The 17,207-nt window shown below is 34.0% G+C and overlaps 1 protein-coding gene and 1 long non-coding RNA gene across 13 annotated transcripts in view; one reads left to right on the plus strand and one right to left on the minus strand.

Moving 5' to 3' along the window:
- LCORL (ligand dependent nuclear receptor corepressor like) overlaps nucleotides 1-17,207 on the plus strand; it is a 167,173-nt gene that overhangs the window by 79,345 nt on the left and 70,621 nt on the right. The gene's annotated exons all lie outside the window — the stretch shown is intronic.
- The window catches only part of LOC122238111, a 68,917-nt gene continuing 62,188 nt past the window's right edge, over nucleotides 10,479-17,207 (minus strand). The window contains exon 3 of the long non-coding RNA XR_006217073.1: nucleotides 10,479-10,990. This is a non-coding gene — a long non-coding RNA (uncharacterized LOC122238111). The remainder of the gene's footprint in view (nucleotides 10,991-17,207) is intronic.

A 17,207-nucleotide genomic window follows, 5' to 3' on the forward strand; every position in this document is an offset into this window, starting at 1 on the left:
CTGTTTTATTTCTCTTGGGAAAATACACAAGAGTAGAATTGCTGGATCATAATGTCATGTATATTTTAAAATACATTGAAAACTTTTTTTTTTTTAACGTTTATTTATTTTTGAGACAGAGAGAGACACAGCATGAACAGGGGAGGGTCAGAGAGAGGGAGACACAGAATCTGAAACAGGCTCCAGGCTCTGAGCTGTCAGCACAGAGCCCGATGCGGGGCTTTAACTCATGGACCGCGAGATCAAGACCTGAGCCTAAGTCGGCCGCTTAACCGACTGAGCCACCCAGGTGCCCCAAAATACATTGAAAACTTTTATGCCATTCTCCAAAATTAGTCAGTTTACAGACTCAGAAATGCATAAGAATTCTAGTTACTCCAGATCCCTGTTAGCAATGATTGTTACCAGTCTTTGTTACTAGCTAATCTAGTAGGTGTGAAATGGTATCTCATTTTGTTTTAAATCGCATTTCCCTGATAACTAATGATGTTGAGTGCCTTTTCAAGTTCTTATAGGCAGTTTGTATATTTTCTTTTGTTAAAAGATCTATTTAAGTCGTTTGCCCATTTTTTGTTTGGGTTATTTACTCTCTATTATTGATTTGTACATATTCTTAAACATTCTGGTTACAAGTCATTTATCAGGTCATTAGTGATGTCTTGTGTTTGACTAGTGCTTTAACCTTGTTGAAGTGCCTTTGTATCTACTAATCCATCCAGCCTTGTGAGGTTGAAGACATAGTTTTAATCTTCCATGTGGGAGCTAAAGAAACTAGACAGATGAAAGTAAGCTTAAGACTAAGAAAATAAAAAGGGGAATCTCTGAAAAGTTGAGAGAGGCTTAGCAACTTTACTTATTTCAGGTGGGTTATACCATCTATCATGCATTTTAAATGTTTTGTGTAATAAATTAAGCCTTAAACACATTTATGAAATGAAATGAAATTATTATATTTACAGTGTCATTATTAGGTGTATAAAAAGTATTAATTTGTAATATCCAGTATTGTTTTGTAATTTCTAGGAATGGAAATTTGAAGTTGTAAGATGAAAGCCTTTTTTTTAGTCCTGTCATATAAAAATATATAACCTCATTTGAAGATGATATTAAAATTTTAATGTGTGGCAAATTTGTAAATGTGAAACCCAGGTCAGAGGACTCTCCTGGCTGCTTCTATGCTTTATATAAGACTAGACCAGACTTTGTTTCACTTTGTCAGTCTTTAGTTCTTTTTCTTATTTGAGAAGTATATAGCTAGGCTTATCAATGGATAAATTGAAAATTAATATAGCAACCTAGAAATTTCCTTTTTATATGTCTTAGCTATACCTTTTAATGGAGTGCGCAAGAGTGTGTGCTGCTGTTTGTCCTCTGGTCTTATAAGTGTAATATTTGTTAATATCTTTTCCTGGAGAATGATTAGGAAAGGGAAGGGAAATCTAAGTCTGTGAGGTTTTCCCATTTATTGCTTCTATCGCAAGAGATTTTAGCTAAAGTAAGGATGAAATCATTAATGAAATTCAGGTGTTGGTTTTTTTTTTTTTAATCTGAGAGATTTGGTTAACCATGTTCTTAAATTCTCTTACAAATTCTTAAATGGTTAGATATATTAATACTAATCTTTATATTGAGTAATTATCTTTTCTTGATAATACAGTGCAGTGATGCCAGAAGATAACATTCCATTGTTAATAGATGCTCCTTTTTAAATATTTTTTCCTAGTTGTTTGGTATAGTATGGATGCTAGAGCTTGTTGAAGTATATGTAGTAGTGGAAGTGTGTTACAACATGCTAGGAAAACAATTGCAGTAGAGTGTTGGGAAAATTTGAAAAACTTTAAAATGATTAGAATATTATCCCACAGCATTGTTAATTTGGCATTAAGAAATACATGTGAGGAATAGAGACCCAACCTAAAACAAGGATGAATACCTCTGAATTGTTTAAGGAGATTGAAAGGTTATCACATATTTAGAAATTGTTTAACCCTATATGTAAATTATATATGATTATAAAATTTATATAATGAATTATGAGATTATTATAAAATCATGTAAATTGACCCATGCATACTGAGCATGTTGATTTATAACATATTTGTTCAGTTTAATCTACTTAATGTATTGTCTATATTTCTGCAGATGGTAATTAGGAACCTTCTATAATATTGCATGTGAAGGGAGGTTTGGAGTTGAGGGGAAACTACAGTCTTCTTCTCTAATTAAACTAAATATTACCCTAAGAATAGTAGAGACATTTCAGTGACTATAACTCCTGAGACTTGGATAGAATTAGAAACACGTGCACAAAAAGGAAAGGGATGGATTTTTTTCTTCCCCATCTTCTTATAAAATACATTTTCTTTATTTGAACCCCCAGGAATTGAATAAATTCAGATAAATTTTCAAATAAATTTCTCTCTATTGAAGACTCAGAATCAAATAAGTTCAAATAACTGCAACCTGAACTTGCTCTTTAATTTCAAGAACCAAATAAATTTGAATAAGGAGTGATACTTGTATTTACTGTTTTTATAAGTAAGACGATGTGGTTAGGTAAAGAGTACAGTTTGGAAGATTAGGAAACTGTAGTTCTAAAGCCTGCCACTGTCTCTTGATTTGATCTTTCTGGATTTTCATTTCCTTCTCTATAAAATTATGAGGTTGGATTAGATTTTTGTCTCTCAGCCTGATGGAGACTGAAGTCTAATGGTCCTGAAAGTTGGTAAAAGTCATATATTTACTTGTAATAAGATTGTAAGCCAAACAGAAGTCTCCTTTATATTTGATTCAAGTTGATACTACTGTTTCTTCATAAAATTTGTCAGACAATACAATTTATTGACATGGCTTTGAATTAAATTAGAGAATTAATATAAAAGATTGAGAGTCACTATGCTACATATTGTCCAAGGTATATTTCCCAAGATGTAGGTGACGATAGTTTACTCTTATAAGATTAACACATTTATTCTGGAAAAAACAGAGGTGCATCAGTGTCCATAATTTTGTATTCACTGGTAATGTTTAGTAGACTTTCACAGGATTCACTTCCAAGATTGGTTTTCAGTTACTGTGTACTCAGACTTAATCTCATTCTATTTCTATAGTTCCACAGCTGCAGTTAAACTGTGTTCCAAAAACTATTGATTAATTTGATGGGAACACTGAGTAATATTTTTTTTCTTGGAAATAAATGTTAAACAGTAATTCTCCAGTGTAGAGAAGACCATATTGGTAATTAAAATATAGTGTACTTCTTTATGTTACCATTTTAGCCACATGCTGCCATCGTTGATAATTTGTTTTCTGAAAATTGAATTCTAAATTTGGAAAAATAAGAATATATTTTACTCTTGTATCCAGATAATTCTTTGATTCCTTCTTACCCTCTATCTCTTCTCTCCTATCCCCACCAAAGTAGCAGTGGTTCCACTAGTGGGTAAAGTACATCATAGCTGGGCTCCTGTATAATATCACTTTAAAATGATATAAATTAAGGTGGGAGAAGAGGTTGTGTTTTATAAGTCAAATCTACTTCATTTGCTCCACAAAACTGCATATTGACTATGTCAGTTTGAATGCCAGGGTGTGGACAGACAATAGTTGCTTCGTGGGTAATTAACATGGTTTCACCCTCTGCTTTTTAGAAAGACATAATGCTTGTTTTCTGTCCCAGTCTGAGGAGAAAATGAATTCTAAAATGCCTTGATGCCATATTTAGTGAGTGCTTTTAGTCTGTGGAGAGAGACAATTTACTAATGAGACTTGCTCACCATTAGTCAAGAAGTGTCAAATGGGTGTGCTATATTGTTGTCAAAATGTGAGTTGGAATTTGGTTTTTAAATAGCTTAATATAGCACCTTTTTTATTTACCCATAATGTAGAATTACTGTTGCTCCATAATTCAGATCCGCATTCCTAGATTTCCATGATTATTTACTTCTGGGATGATATAATTTGCACCTAAATTTAGCTGTCTCTAACACATCTTTTTTATGTCAATTATATTATTCAATGAATAAATACAATCTCAAAGCATGTATCAACAACATCAAGACTAAGCATTATGAATAGTACAATACATCTTATAATTCTTTATTCTAGAGGAACTCTGGTGCCATCTACTGCATAGTTTGTTAGAGGAAGAAAAGTATGTGACATCAAGTAGATGTTTCAATTAATCTGATTTTTTGTTTTTTTTTTTAAATTAACAATAAATAATTATTTATTTATAAATAAGTAATAAGAAATAAATTGATTGTTTTTTAGAGCAGTTTTAGGTTTACAGACAAATGGAGCAGATATACAGCGTTCCCATATTCTGCCCTCCCTCTACCCAGTTTCCCCTATTATCTATCATCTTTTGCTGGTGTGGTGCATCTATTACAGTTGATAAATAGTATTGATACATTATTATTAGATAAAGGCCAGAGTTTATATTAGTCTCACTCTGTATGTGTTGTAAAGTTGTGTGGGTGTTGCCAAATGTAGTTTCATGTATCCACCTGTTACAGTGTCATACACAATTGCCCTAAAAATCCTCTGTACTCTACCTATTCATCCCTTTACCCCATGCCTGCAGCCTGTGTCAAACACTGATCTTTTTACTGTCTCTGTAGTTTTGCCTTTTCCAGAATGCCATATAGTTGGAATCATATAGCATGTAGTCTTTTTAGATACTAACTTTTTAGATTCACGCCTTTCATTTAGCAATTTGCATTTAAGGTTTCTCTGTGTGTTTGTAGCTTGATAGCTGATTTCTTTTCATTACTGAATGATATTCCATGCTGTTGATGTACCACAGTTTGATTATCCATTTACCTGTTGAAGGACATTTTGGTTGCCTCCAGTTTTTAGCAATTATAAATAAAGATGTTATTAAACAGTCACAGGTTTATATGTGGATATAAGTTTTCAACTTATGTGGGTAAAATCCTAGGACTGCAATTCCTGGATCTTAGCAAAACTGTCGAGCTTTGTAAAAAACTGCCAGACTGTACCATTTTACACTCCCACCAACAATGAATGAGAATTCCTGTTTTTCCATATCCTCACAAGCATTTGTTGTTAGTGTTTTAGTAGATGATGTCTTTTAAGGAATTGGTCTGTTTCATGTAGGTTATCAAATTTCTGGCTACAAAGTTATTCATAGTATTCCTATTCCTTTATTACCCTTTTAATGTCCATGAGATAAATAGTGATGACTGTTTTTTCATGTCTGTTTTTGAAATTTTTTTTTATGTTTTATTTCTTTCTTGAGAGAGAGAGAGAGACAGAGAGAGACACAGACCGAGCATGAGTGGGAGAGGGTCAGAGAGAGAGGGAGACACAGAATCTGAAGCAGGCTCCAGGCTCTGAGCTGTCAGCACAGAGCCAGATGCAGGGCTTGAACCCACGAATCATGAGATCATGACCTGAGCCAAAGTCAGACACTTAACTGACTGAGCCACCCAGGCACCCCCTTTTTAAAATTTTTGTAATGTTTTATTTTTTTATGTTTCTGTATTTTTAATTTGTGTCTTCCCTTTCTATCTTGGTATTCTAGCTAGGGGTTATCAAATTTATTGATCTTCTGAAAGAACCAGTTGATGTTAACTTTTTAAAAGGCATGGAATATAAACAACTCTTTTATTCTCTGATACCATCTACTGAATGGCTTTTTTTAAGGAAGAAAATATTATGAAAGCATATCATGGATTCTTTTTCTTAATCTGATTTTCAGTTTAATTGTTGTTGTAGATTTTTTAGGCCTTATTTTGCATTGGAACATAGAGACCTACCAGAAAGGTATCAGAGTTACTTTTTATCAGGGCGAGTAACTGCCCCAAGGAGGGTTTTCCTGTAAGGATTTAGCCATCTTTACCTTTTCCTATGAGAATTCAATACTGAATCTCCAGGAATTTTCATGAGATCACGACAGCATTGAAAAATCATTAAGTCTTTTGCTTATATTCTACTTTTAAATTTTTCCCACAGGGTTAGAGCTGTTCATAGTGGTCCCATAGGAAGTTTAAGTGTTTCACTATATCATTAAACTTCCAATTATTGAAGGTAGATTTCATAAGTCACTTTAGTGTGTTTATATTATCTAAAGAGATACTTTTGGACCTTTACATGAGTTATGTCTTTTAAAAATAAGGCACGTGGATGGTTGGTATTTAACAAACCACTAATTTTAAAATTATTTTGAAAAAAAGGTATTTTGAAAATTCCATATGAATGGAAATTTGTCTGATCTGATTTGTTTCTAGAAGTAGAAAAGACTAGAAATATGAAACTCTCATTAAGGAACAGTAAAAAATACTAGACTGAAAAACAAAAGTTAAAGTAGATAGAAAATAAAAACATATATCTGTATCCCAAAGGAGAAAATCTCCTTGACTAGAGCCATTGACTATTTGACACAGGGTTTAGGAATCTGAATTCATACTAATTCATAATTCTAGAATTTAATTTAAAATCATCCTGGGTTAGAAACAACTCAAGTATCCATGGACAGATGAATGGATAAGCAAATTTGGTGTATACAGATAATGGAATATTATTTAGTCTGAAAAGGAAGGAAATTCTGACAGATGGTGTAACATGGAGGAACCTTGAGGACATTACACCAAGTAAAATAAGCTGGTCACAGAGAGACACATACTGTATGCTTCTGCTTATAGGAAGTACTTGGAGTAGTCAAAATCATAGAAAGTAGAGTCTTGGTTGCCAGGGGTAAAGGGGAGTAATGAGTGGTTGTTTAATGGGTGTGGAGTTTTCGTTTTATGAGATGAAAAGAGGTATGGAGATGGATGGTGGTGATGGTTGCACAACATTGTGAATGTATGTAATACCACTGGACTGTACATTTTAAGTTGTTAGGATGTACGGGCGCCTGGGTGGCTGTCAGTTAAGTGTCCGACTCTTGATTTCAGTTCGGGTCATGATCTCATGGTTCATGAGTTCGAGCCCCACATCTGCAGTTAGTGCAGAGCCTGCTTGGGATTCTCTCTCTCCCTCTGCCCCTCTCCCGCTGACATCCCTGCACTCCCTCTCAAAAAAATTATAAAAGAAATTGTTAGGATGGCAAATTTTATGTGTGTTTTACTGCATTAAAAAAAATTTTTTTTTTTAATTATCTTGGTTTGGTAGCTCCTCCAGGCACCTGGAAGAACCAAAGGCACAGACTCTAACAACATATCCAAAACTTAAATCTCTAAACAGTCTCAATATGAAGTTATTTTAAAAATGAACTCATTCCTCGCAAAATAAACAAATCATAAAACACACAAGTAAACAAGTCATTGTTTGCAGTAATTGGCAAAAACAGTAAAAAAATAGGACCAAGCCTTCAGAAACTGTGGATTTTGTAATTAAAAGATAAAAGTATAAAAAGAGTATACTTTATTTAAAGAAATACAAAGTTAAAAATTAAAAACATGAGTAAAAGAGACTATCAAAACTATCCAACATATATGAAAAAATAACCAAATAGAATATCTAAAAGTGAAGAGTAAAATAATAGAAATTAAAAATTTAATGAGAGTTTTAAACAGCCAGTTATATATAGTGAGGGTAATTGATAATTGGGAAGATCTGAAGAAGCCACAAAAAACAATGCAGCAAAGACATGAAAAATGTGGAAGATGCTAAGAGAGACATGGAGGATATAGTGAGATGAACTGTTGTTAGTTAATCAGAGTTTTGGGTGGAGATTATAAATAGAATTTAATAGGGTCAGTATTCAAAAAGATACTGCCTAAGAATTTTTTAGAATTTATATGAATCATTATATTCAGGGATGCTAGTGTTACCTAACAGGATGAAAGGAAATAAATTCACATCAGACCTAGTTAAAGAAGACTGAAGATTAGGGCGCCTGGGTGGCTCAGCTGGTTAAGCAGCCAGCTCTTGATTTCGGCTCAGGTCATGATCTCAGTTTGTGAGTTCAAGCCCTGCGTGGGGCTCTGTGCTGACAGCATTGGAGCCTGCTTGGGATTCTTTCTCTCCCTGTCTCCTTCTTTTTCTGCCCTTTTCCCACTTGCATGCTCTCTCTCTCAAAATGAATAAACTTAATGAAAGAAAGAAAGAGAAAGAAAGAAAGAAAGAAAGAAAGAAAGAAAGAAAGAAAGAAAGAAAGAAAGAAAGGAAAACAAGACCAAAGAAAAAGAGAAAATCTTGAAAACAGCTAGAACTAAAGGACTACTTACAAACATAGACTGACAGCTGATTTCTAAGCAAAATGATCCCCTACAAAAGAAAATGGCTATCAATTTAGCATTTTATATTCTGGTAAAAGGTCTTTCAAGGAACAGATTTACTTGCAGGTTAAAAAGAAAATAGAGGCTTTACTTTTAACAGACTTCCTCTTTAAAAACAAAATACAACAGGGGCGCCTGTGTGGCGCTATCGGTTGAGCCTCGGACATCAGCTCAGGTCATGATCTCATGGTTCCTGAGTTCGAGCCCTGCATTGGGCTCTCTGCTGTCAGTGCAGAGCCTGCTTTAGATCCTCTCCCTTTCTCTCTCTGCTCCTCCCCCACTCACGCTTGCTCTCATTTAAAAAAAAAAAAAAATTAAAAAGTACAGAAAAACAAAACAAAAAAGCCTCAGGTTTATACTTGAGGAAGAAACAAAACAATCTTGGAAAGAAAGTCTGAGATGCAAAGAGGAATGAAATTAAAAATTGATAATCATTGAAGTTAATCTCAAGAAAACCTAATTGCATAAAATAATAAAAGTAATATTTACCTGTGGCATTAAAGATGCTGTAATACCTGACAATGAGAACATGTAAGCCTAGAGTGGTGTGACAGTAAAGCATTGTACAGAGCTTTTAATAGGTCAGATATATTTAATGACTTTAGGCTTTGACAAGGGAAAATATGCATGTGAAAATTTCTGGGCTAAGTAATAATAGATCTAGAGATACTAGTTTCAAAGCAATAATCGAAGAGAGGAAATCATACGGAAAAAAATAATTTCAAAAGAAAAACTGGGGCCTTTAAAAGCAAAAAATAGAAATAAATGGAAATATTAGTTATCTAAAGAGAGTATGAGCTCTCTAATTAAAACATAGGTGATCAGGTAGAATAAAAATTCAAATCCACCTATATGTTTTTCATAAAAGGTCCTTGAAAAGGTGATAGCCTGACCAGATACATGTAACAACATATTAACATCAAATATAATGATTTATAAAGTCAAAGAGCAGTATTAAAAATTAATAGGAGTTTTATATGATGATAAAAGGTATTGTTCAATTATGAGTATGTATACCAGAATAACATAGCTTGAAAAGATGAAGAAGTTATTAAATATAGAAGAACATCATAGAGGGAAAGTTTGTCTTAGGTCAAACAGACTTAAAACTAATGAGAAGAAAGAATATTTGAACAACATAGTTAACAAGTTTGAGCTACTAGCCATATATAGAACCCTGAACCCAACCATCATCAAGTTGGTAGACAGAGAAAACATTGTAAACATTTTTTAAGTGTACTTGAAATTTTATAAAAATTGACTGCATTCTGTACATTAAGAAATTATCCGGGGCACCTGGGTGGCGCAGTCGGTTAAGCGTCCGACTTCAGCCAGGTCACGATCTCGCGGACCGTGAGTTCGAGCCCCGCGTCAGGCTCTGGGCTGATGGCTCGGAGCCTGGAGCCTGTTTCCGATTCTGTGTCTCCCTCTCTCTCTGCCCCTCCCCCGTTCATGCTCTGTCTCTCTCTGTCCCAAAAATAAAAATAAAAAACGTTGAAAAAAAAATTTAAAAAAAAAAAAAAAAAAAAAGAAATTATCCACAAGTAAAACTGATATCATACAGACCATATTCCTTGATACAGTTCAATTAAGATGGCAATCAGTAACAAAAAGATAACTTTAAACAAATATATATATATATTATATATATTTATATATATTATATTTATATAATATATTTATATTTATATATATATAAATTTTAAGACATTCCTAAGTAATTCAGGGGATAAAGAAGAACTAATACCTATTAGGATATATTTAGCTCTGGATGATATTCAAAAGATATTTGCAAACTTATTGGACAAGCTGATTTGGTAAAAGGAAATTTATAAACTTAAATTCTTATACTAGGAAAAAAAAATTAATGGGTGAACCATATATCTAACTGAAGGAGTTAAAACAAAAAGGGTAACCCTAAATAAGTTGGACAAAGGCAAATGAAGATGTTAACAAAATTAGTGAAATAGAATGCAAAGATAGAGAAGACAGACAAGGTTAAAAGGTCAATATTTTAAAAAGTCTTTAAAATTAAAATGTCACAGCCAGTATCTGAAATCTTATATTCTAAAATTTTAGGAATTTAATGCTTCATAGGTTTTGCTTATTTTTTAAACTTTTGATTTAGAGAAACTACCCAAATTACTATCTTTGATTTTTTTCTTCTCCTGATAGCGATTATTAGAAAATAGATGTATTATATAAAAATCAAATAATTAAATAATAATTTTAATTAAATAATTTTAAAAAGCTAATGCTTTTTGAGATCTATGTGATAGGCACTGGATATACACTATATATTCGTTCATTTAATCCTTGAAGCAATTCCTTTAGATGCTGTTAGTAGAATCACTTTACAGATAATGAAATTATGGCTTCTAAAGTTACTTGCCCAAAGTTTCACAGCCTGTAATCAACACAGCTTAAATTTGCTTCCAGGTGTATCTGACCACAAAGATGTACTTCCATCCAGTCTTGTATATTGCCTTCCAGTATACTATTTATTATGGGATAAAAATGTATTGGGTTTTTGTAGAGTGATGGTTCTCCAAGTGTGATGCATGGAACCCTGGGGTCCCTGAGACTCATTCAAGGAATCTGCAAGGTCAAAACTTTTTTTTTTTTTTTTAATAATTCTAAGTTGTTATTTGCCACTTTGCTCTGTTGACATCTCCACTGATGGTACAAAAACAACGTTGCATAAATTGCTGGATCCTTAGCATGAATCAAGCTAGTAGCAGGCTCTGTGGAAGGGAAAAAAAATAGTTACAGAGAGGGAGGGAGGCAAAACTTGGGTTCTTCAGTACCACACACATTATAGTAAAAAAAGGACCATTACACTTAAGAGTGTCCTTGATGAAGGAATAATTTTTTTTCAATTTATGAAATTTTAATCCTTGGGCTAGACATTTTAAAAAATATTTTGTGTGATTAAATACGAAGTTCTCAAAATATTTCTGTTACATACCAAATTACATTGGTGGTCTTAACTTGAGGACAAAAGACTTTATTAAAGATCATAACATGAGTATCTAAGTACCAAATAACATAGCAAACATCTTCATAAAGCAGAAACTTACAGAAAATTCAGAGAAAAGAACAAACATATGGGAGTATTTAGTCCAAGATAGGTGAAGTGAATTTAAAATAAAGGGACAGAAGACCTAAAAGAATAGTAAGGGATAGTTTGTGGGTATGTATTGAACTCTATCCTAGATAGCATATAATATACTTTCTTCTCCAGTGTACAGAGAATGTTCACCAAAAAATTGATATACTAAGTCAAAAAGAATCCTAAAATAGTTCTATAAATCAGAAGCAACACATAAAAAGGTTTTCTATCATACTATAAAGATAGAACTAAATAACAAAAAATTTTAAAGTCCTGTCCACTACAGTATAAATATTCTCTTAACTTTAAGGTGTAAGGGAAGAAAACAAAATTGTTGATTCTATTTTCTACCATGTAGATGAAATGGGTAATTACATAGGAAAATCCAGTTTACCAGAATTCTTATCTCAGAAGAGATAAATAGATTTCTTTCAGAGGAGATAGAAAGCTTAAACAAGCCTCTTTTTTTTTTTTTTTTTCTTTTTAAGTTAGAAAATGTATCAAAAAGTTCAACAGTGGTGCACCTGGATGACTCAGTTGGTTAAATGTCTGACTCTTGATTTCAGCTCAGGTCATGATCTCAGGGGTGTGAGATCAAGCCCTGCATTGATGTGGAGTCTGCTTAAGATTCTGTCTTTCTTTCTCCACCCCACTCACATGCTTGCTGTCTCTAAAATAATAATGATGATGATGGCAGCATTCTTTAAAAAAACAAACAAACAAAAGCACCAAGCCCAGAAGATTTGAAAATTTTATTTTACCAAACCTAAGATTAGCCAATTTCAATGCTCTATAAATTTTTCCAGAACATAAAAAAAGAAAGTACTCTAATTATTTTAACATGACTATGAAGTTGATCTATATAAAAATCTCATAAAGATATTTAACATCTGTACAACTACAGAACAGTCTCACATCACTACAAAAACATCAGATAGAATTCTATGCTACAGTAAGAAAATAATACTTCATGATCCAATGAGATGTGTTCCAATAATGCAGGAATGGTTCCATTTTAGGAAATCTATTAATATAAATAACCTATTAATCTAAGAAGGAACAAAAAATAAAGTTCATCTCCACTGATGCTGATAAGACCTTTGGCAGAATGCAACCTGTGTTCATGATAAAAATAATCAATAAAAAAGGAGTTGATGCATATTTCTTAAATAAAACACATATACCCTAGTTTTATTTATTTTTTATTTTTTTAAATATAATTTGTTGCCAAATTGGCTAATATATAGTGTGTAAAGTATGTTCTTCGTTTTTGGGGTAGATTCCCATGGTTCATCACTTACATACAACACCCAGTGGTCATCCCAACAAGTGCCTTCCTCAGTGCCCATCACCCATTTTCCCCTCTCCCCCACCCCCTACCCACCCTCAGTTTGTTCTCTGTATTAAGAGTCTCTTATGGTTTGCCTCCCTCCCTCTCTGTTGGTAACTATTTTTTCCCCCTTCCCTTCCCCCATGGTCTTCTGTTAAGTTTCTCAAGATCCATATAGAGTGAAAACATGATATCTGTCCTTTTCTGACTGACTTATTTTATTCAGCATAATACCTTCCAGTTCCATCCATGTTGCTGCAAATGGCATGATTTCATTCTTTCTCATTGCCAAGTAGTATTCCATTGCATATATAAACCACATCTTCTTTATCCATTCATCTGTTGATGGGCATTTAGGCTCTTCCCATAATTTGGCTATTGTTGAAAGTGCTGCTATAAATATTGGAATACATGTGCCCCTATGAGAACCAGCACTCCTGTATCCCTTGGATAAATTCCTAGTAGTGCCATTGCTGGGCCGTAGGGTAGTTCGGTTTTTAATTTTTTGAGGAACCTGTACACTGTTCCAGAGCGGCTGCACCAATTTGCATTTTCACCAACAGTGCAAGAGGGTTGCCGTTTCTCCGCATCATCGCCAGCATCTGTTGTTTCCTGATTTGTTCATTTTAGCCACTCTGACTGGTGTGAGGTGGTATCTCAGTGTATATACCCTAGTTTAAATACAGCGTAATATTTAGTGTGGAAACAGTGTTAGCATTCCCATTAAATTGGAACAAGACAGGACTGTTCTCAGTCTCAACTATGTATTTAACATTGTATTAGAGGTGTGGACAATTAGACAAGAGAGAACTGCTTTAGATTTCTACAAATTGGTAAAGAAGAAATACAACTAGTTCTCTTTGCAAATGATAATAGAAAACCAAGAGTAATGATAATACTAACTCAGACAGTAAAACAATTCAGTACAGTGTCACGATACATAAAATGAACAATCAGTGGGTTTTATATACATATAATCAGATGATATAATACCATTTACAATAGCAAAAAAAAAAAAAAGACAAAATGCTTTGGAATAAACCCAAATAACTTCATTTTTCCCTAAATTAATATATAAATTTCATATGATTCCTTTAGAAAGTTCTCTTCCCCTCCCAACACCCCATCTTTCCTTGAAGCTAACATATGGAATATAAATATACAAGAATATATATATATTTTTTTAAGTGCTGGCACTGTGTCTTCCAAGCATTAAAACCTGTATAATTAAAATTGTAGTCCTATCACCTGAATGGACAAGCAATCTTGTTGAGAAATAGACCCAAATACCCAAGGAAGTTCATATGATGCAAATGTCTTTACAAATAGTGGGGGAAATGATGGACTGTTTAATAAATGGTCTTAGGACAGCTTGAAAACCAACTGGAAAAAGATAAAATTAGATCCATACTTCATGTATGTTGAATACATTTTATTGCATTGAGTATGTAGATGGCACTGGATAGTATTGCCATCTTTTTTTTTTTAATTTTTTTTTAAATGTTTATTATTTTTGAGAGAGCGCGCACAAGTGGGGGAGGGGCAGAGAGAGAGAGGGAGACACAGAATCCGAAGCAGGCTCCAGGCTCTGAGCTGTCAGCACAGAGTCCGAAGCGGGGCTCAAACCCACAAGCTGTGAGATCATGACCTGAGCCTAAGTGGGACACCCAACCAACTGAGCCACCCAGGTGTCCCAGTGTTGCCATCTTAATAATGTTAAGTCTTCCAATTCACAGACTTGATGTCTTTTTGTTTATTCAGGTCATCTTTAATTTTTTTCAAAAGTGTTTTGAAGTTTTCCAGGTATAAGTCTTTGTTTTTCTTTGTTAAATATATTCTTATGTATTTGGATCCTTTGTAAATGGTACTGTTTTCTAAATTTCCATTTTGGATGGTTCATTGATTTTTGTATAGAAACTCTATTGGGTTTCTTGTGTGTTTATTTGATTTGGTATTCAACTTTGCTGCATTCACTTTTTAACTCTTGTAGTTTTTTTGTGTGTGAATTCTTTGGGATTTACTCTGTATAGGATCACGCCATCTGTGAAGAGACATTGTTTCAGCTCTTCCTTCCCAGCTTGTATGTCCTTTACTTTTCTATTTTCTTTCTTTCTTTCTTTCTTTCTTTCTTTCTTTCTTTCTTTCTTTCTTTCCTTTTCTTTTCTTTTTTTTTTTTTTTTTTGCCTATTTTGTCAATTTCTCTAACTGGAACCTCCAGTACACTGTTGAGCAGCAGTTGTTAAAACAAAGTGTCTTTGGCGTGCCTGGGTGGCTCAGTTGGTTGAGCATCCAATTCTTGATTTTGGCTCAGGTCATAATCCCAGGGTCATGGGATCAGGCCTCACATTGGGCTCTGTGCTGAATGTGCAAGCTTGCTTAATATCCTCTCTCTCTCTCTCTCTCTCTCTCTCTCTCTCTCTCTCTCTCCCCCCCCCTTCTCTCCCCCTCTCCCTTCTGCTCCCCTCCCCCACTCCCTTTCTTTTTCTAAAAACAAGATATAAGAGATTTAAATATAAAATAACCATTTTATACTGTAAGAAAGGATCCATTAATTCTATTATAACCTGGATGAAGGGCAAAGGATTTCTATCTATTACTTAAAGTCTGAATGTCATAAAATAAAATACTGACTACATTTAAGAGTCATTTATATTAAGAAAGAAAAAAATAATTTACCCAGGAAGAAAGCTCCATAGTCAAAGTTGAAAGACAAAGACAGGGGTGCCTGGGTGGCTCAGTCAGTTAAGTGTCCAACTTCAGCTCAGGTCATGATCTCCCAGTTTATGAGTTCAAGCCCTGCATTGGGATCTGTGCTGATAGCTCAGAGACTGGAAGTTGCTTTGGAGTCTGTGTTTCCCTCTCTCTCTGCCCCTCCACTGCTCATGCATTCTCTCTCTTTCTCTTTCTCACACACTCTTTCTCACACAAATAAACATTAAAAAAATTTTTTTAATGAAGTAAAAAAGAATTAAAAAAAAAGACAGAAAATATTTGCAAAATGTGTCACAAAGAGTTAATCTCCCTATTACATAAGTAAGTTTTTTAAATTAAGAGGGGGGAAAGAAAGACCACACACCCAATAGAAATTTGACCAAAGGCATGAGCAGAGTATTACACACAGAAAAATAAGACATTCAAATGGCCCTTGAATTTATAATAGAACTGCAAATTAAAACAATAGTGAGTTACCATTTCTCTTCTGTTAGATTGGCCAAAATTCAAAAGTCTTACAGCACTCTGTTAGGGAACCTATGAAACAATCACTTTTATCCGTTGACATGGGAAGCACAAAATGATACACTTCCTACAAACAGTATTAGGCAATATCTATTAAAACTACATATGTGGGCACCTGAGTGGGTGAGTCACTTAAGCATCTGACTCTTGATTTTGACTCTGGTCATGACCTCACAGTCGTGAGACCAAGCCACGCATGGGACTCAGTGCTGGACAGGGAGCCTGTTTAAGATTCTTACTCTCTCCCTCTGCCCCTCCCTTGCTCACACACACGTTTGCATGCGCGCTCTCTCTCTCTCTCTCTCTCTCTCTCTGTCTCTCAAAAAAAAAAAAAAAACTACATATGAATTTACCCTTTATTCCAGTAATCCCACTTTTTAGAATTTACCTGAACATATTTGTTTGACAATATGCACAAAATTCTTCATTTCAGTGTTTTATAATAGTGACGTATTAGAAATCAGTTACATGCCATCCACATGTTGACTATTCTGTGGTAGAAACATATAGTGGCTAGATAGACATAGAGCTAGAGAATGAAGAACGTCCCTGAACTGATAAGAATGATTAATTCCCAGGGGCACCCAGGGGCACCTGTTGAGGAGCCAACTCTTGGTTTTGCCTCAGGTCATGATCTCAGGGTCATGCAAGGTGGGCTCTGTGCTGAGCACGGAGCCTGCCTGAGATTCTCTCTCCCTCTCCCTCTGATGCTCCCCTGCTTACACTTGTGCATGTACTTTCCCTCTCTCTCTCTCTCTCAAAAAAAAAAAAAAAAAAAAAAAAAAAAAGATTAATTCCCTGGGTATATATTTTTAAAAGAAAAAATATACCACATATTGTATGTAACATATTCACTTTTAAGAAGTAAGAGGGAAGAATACATTAATCTGTTTATTTTTATGCAAAAACAAAAGGATAAACTAGAAACTAATGAAATTGGTTACTTTGGGAGTGGTGGAAAATAAAGGAAAATAAGTAAAGCCTATCTTGTATAGTTTTGTTTTTGAAACATGTTAATTTTTTACATTAAAAAAATAAAATCAGCAAGGATGGGGGAGGGAACCCTGTGATTGAGTACCAACTACTACAAAAAAAGCAAATACACCTAACTGTATACCATATTGATAATACAGAACAGAGGAAAAACATTAATTCAAATAATTAACCTAGCAGTCTGACTTTAATCTCAGTGGGACATATTTTAAGGATAAACATTTTTCAGTGGTGGTATTGGTATAGTAATTCGGAGAGTCTTTACTGTCAGAGAAAGGAATAGAAATAC

The sequence above is a fragment of the Panthera tigris genome, chromosome B1, assembly GCF_018350195.1.
Source record: "Panthera tigris isolate Pti1 chromosome B1, P.tigris_Pti1_mat1.1, whole genome shotgun sequence".
In the NCBI taxonomy this organism is placed as follows: domain Eukaryota; kingdom Metazoa; phylum Chordata; class Mammalia; order Carnivora; family Felidae; genus Panthera; species Panthera tigris.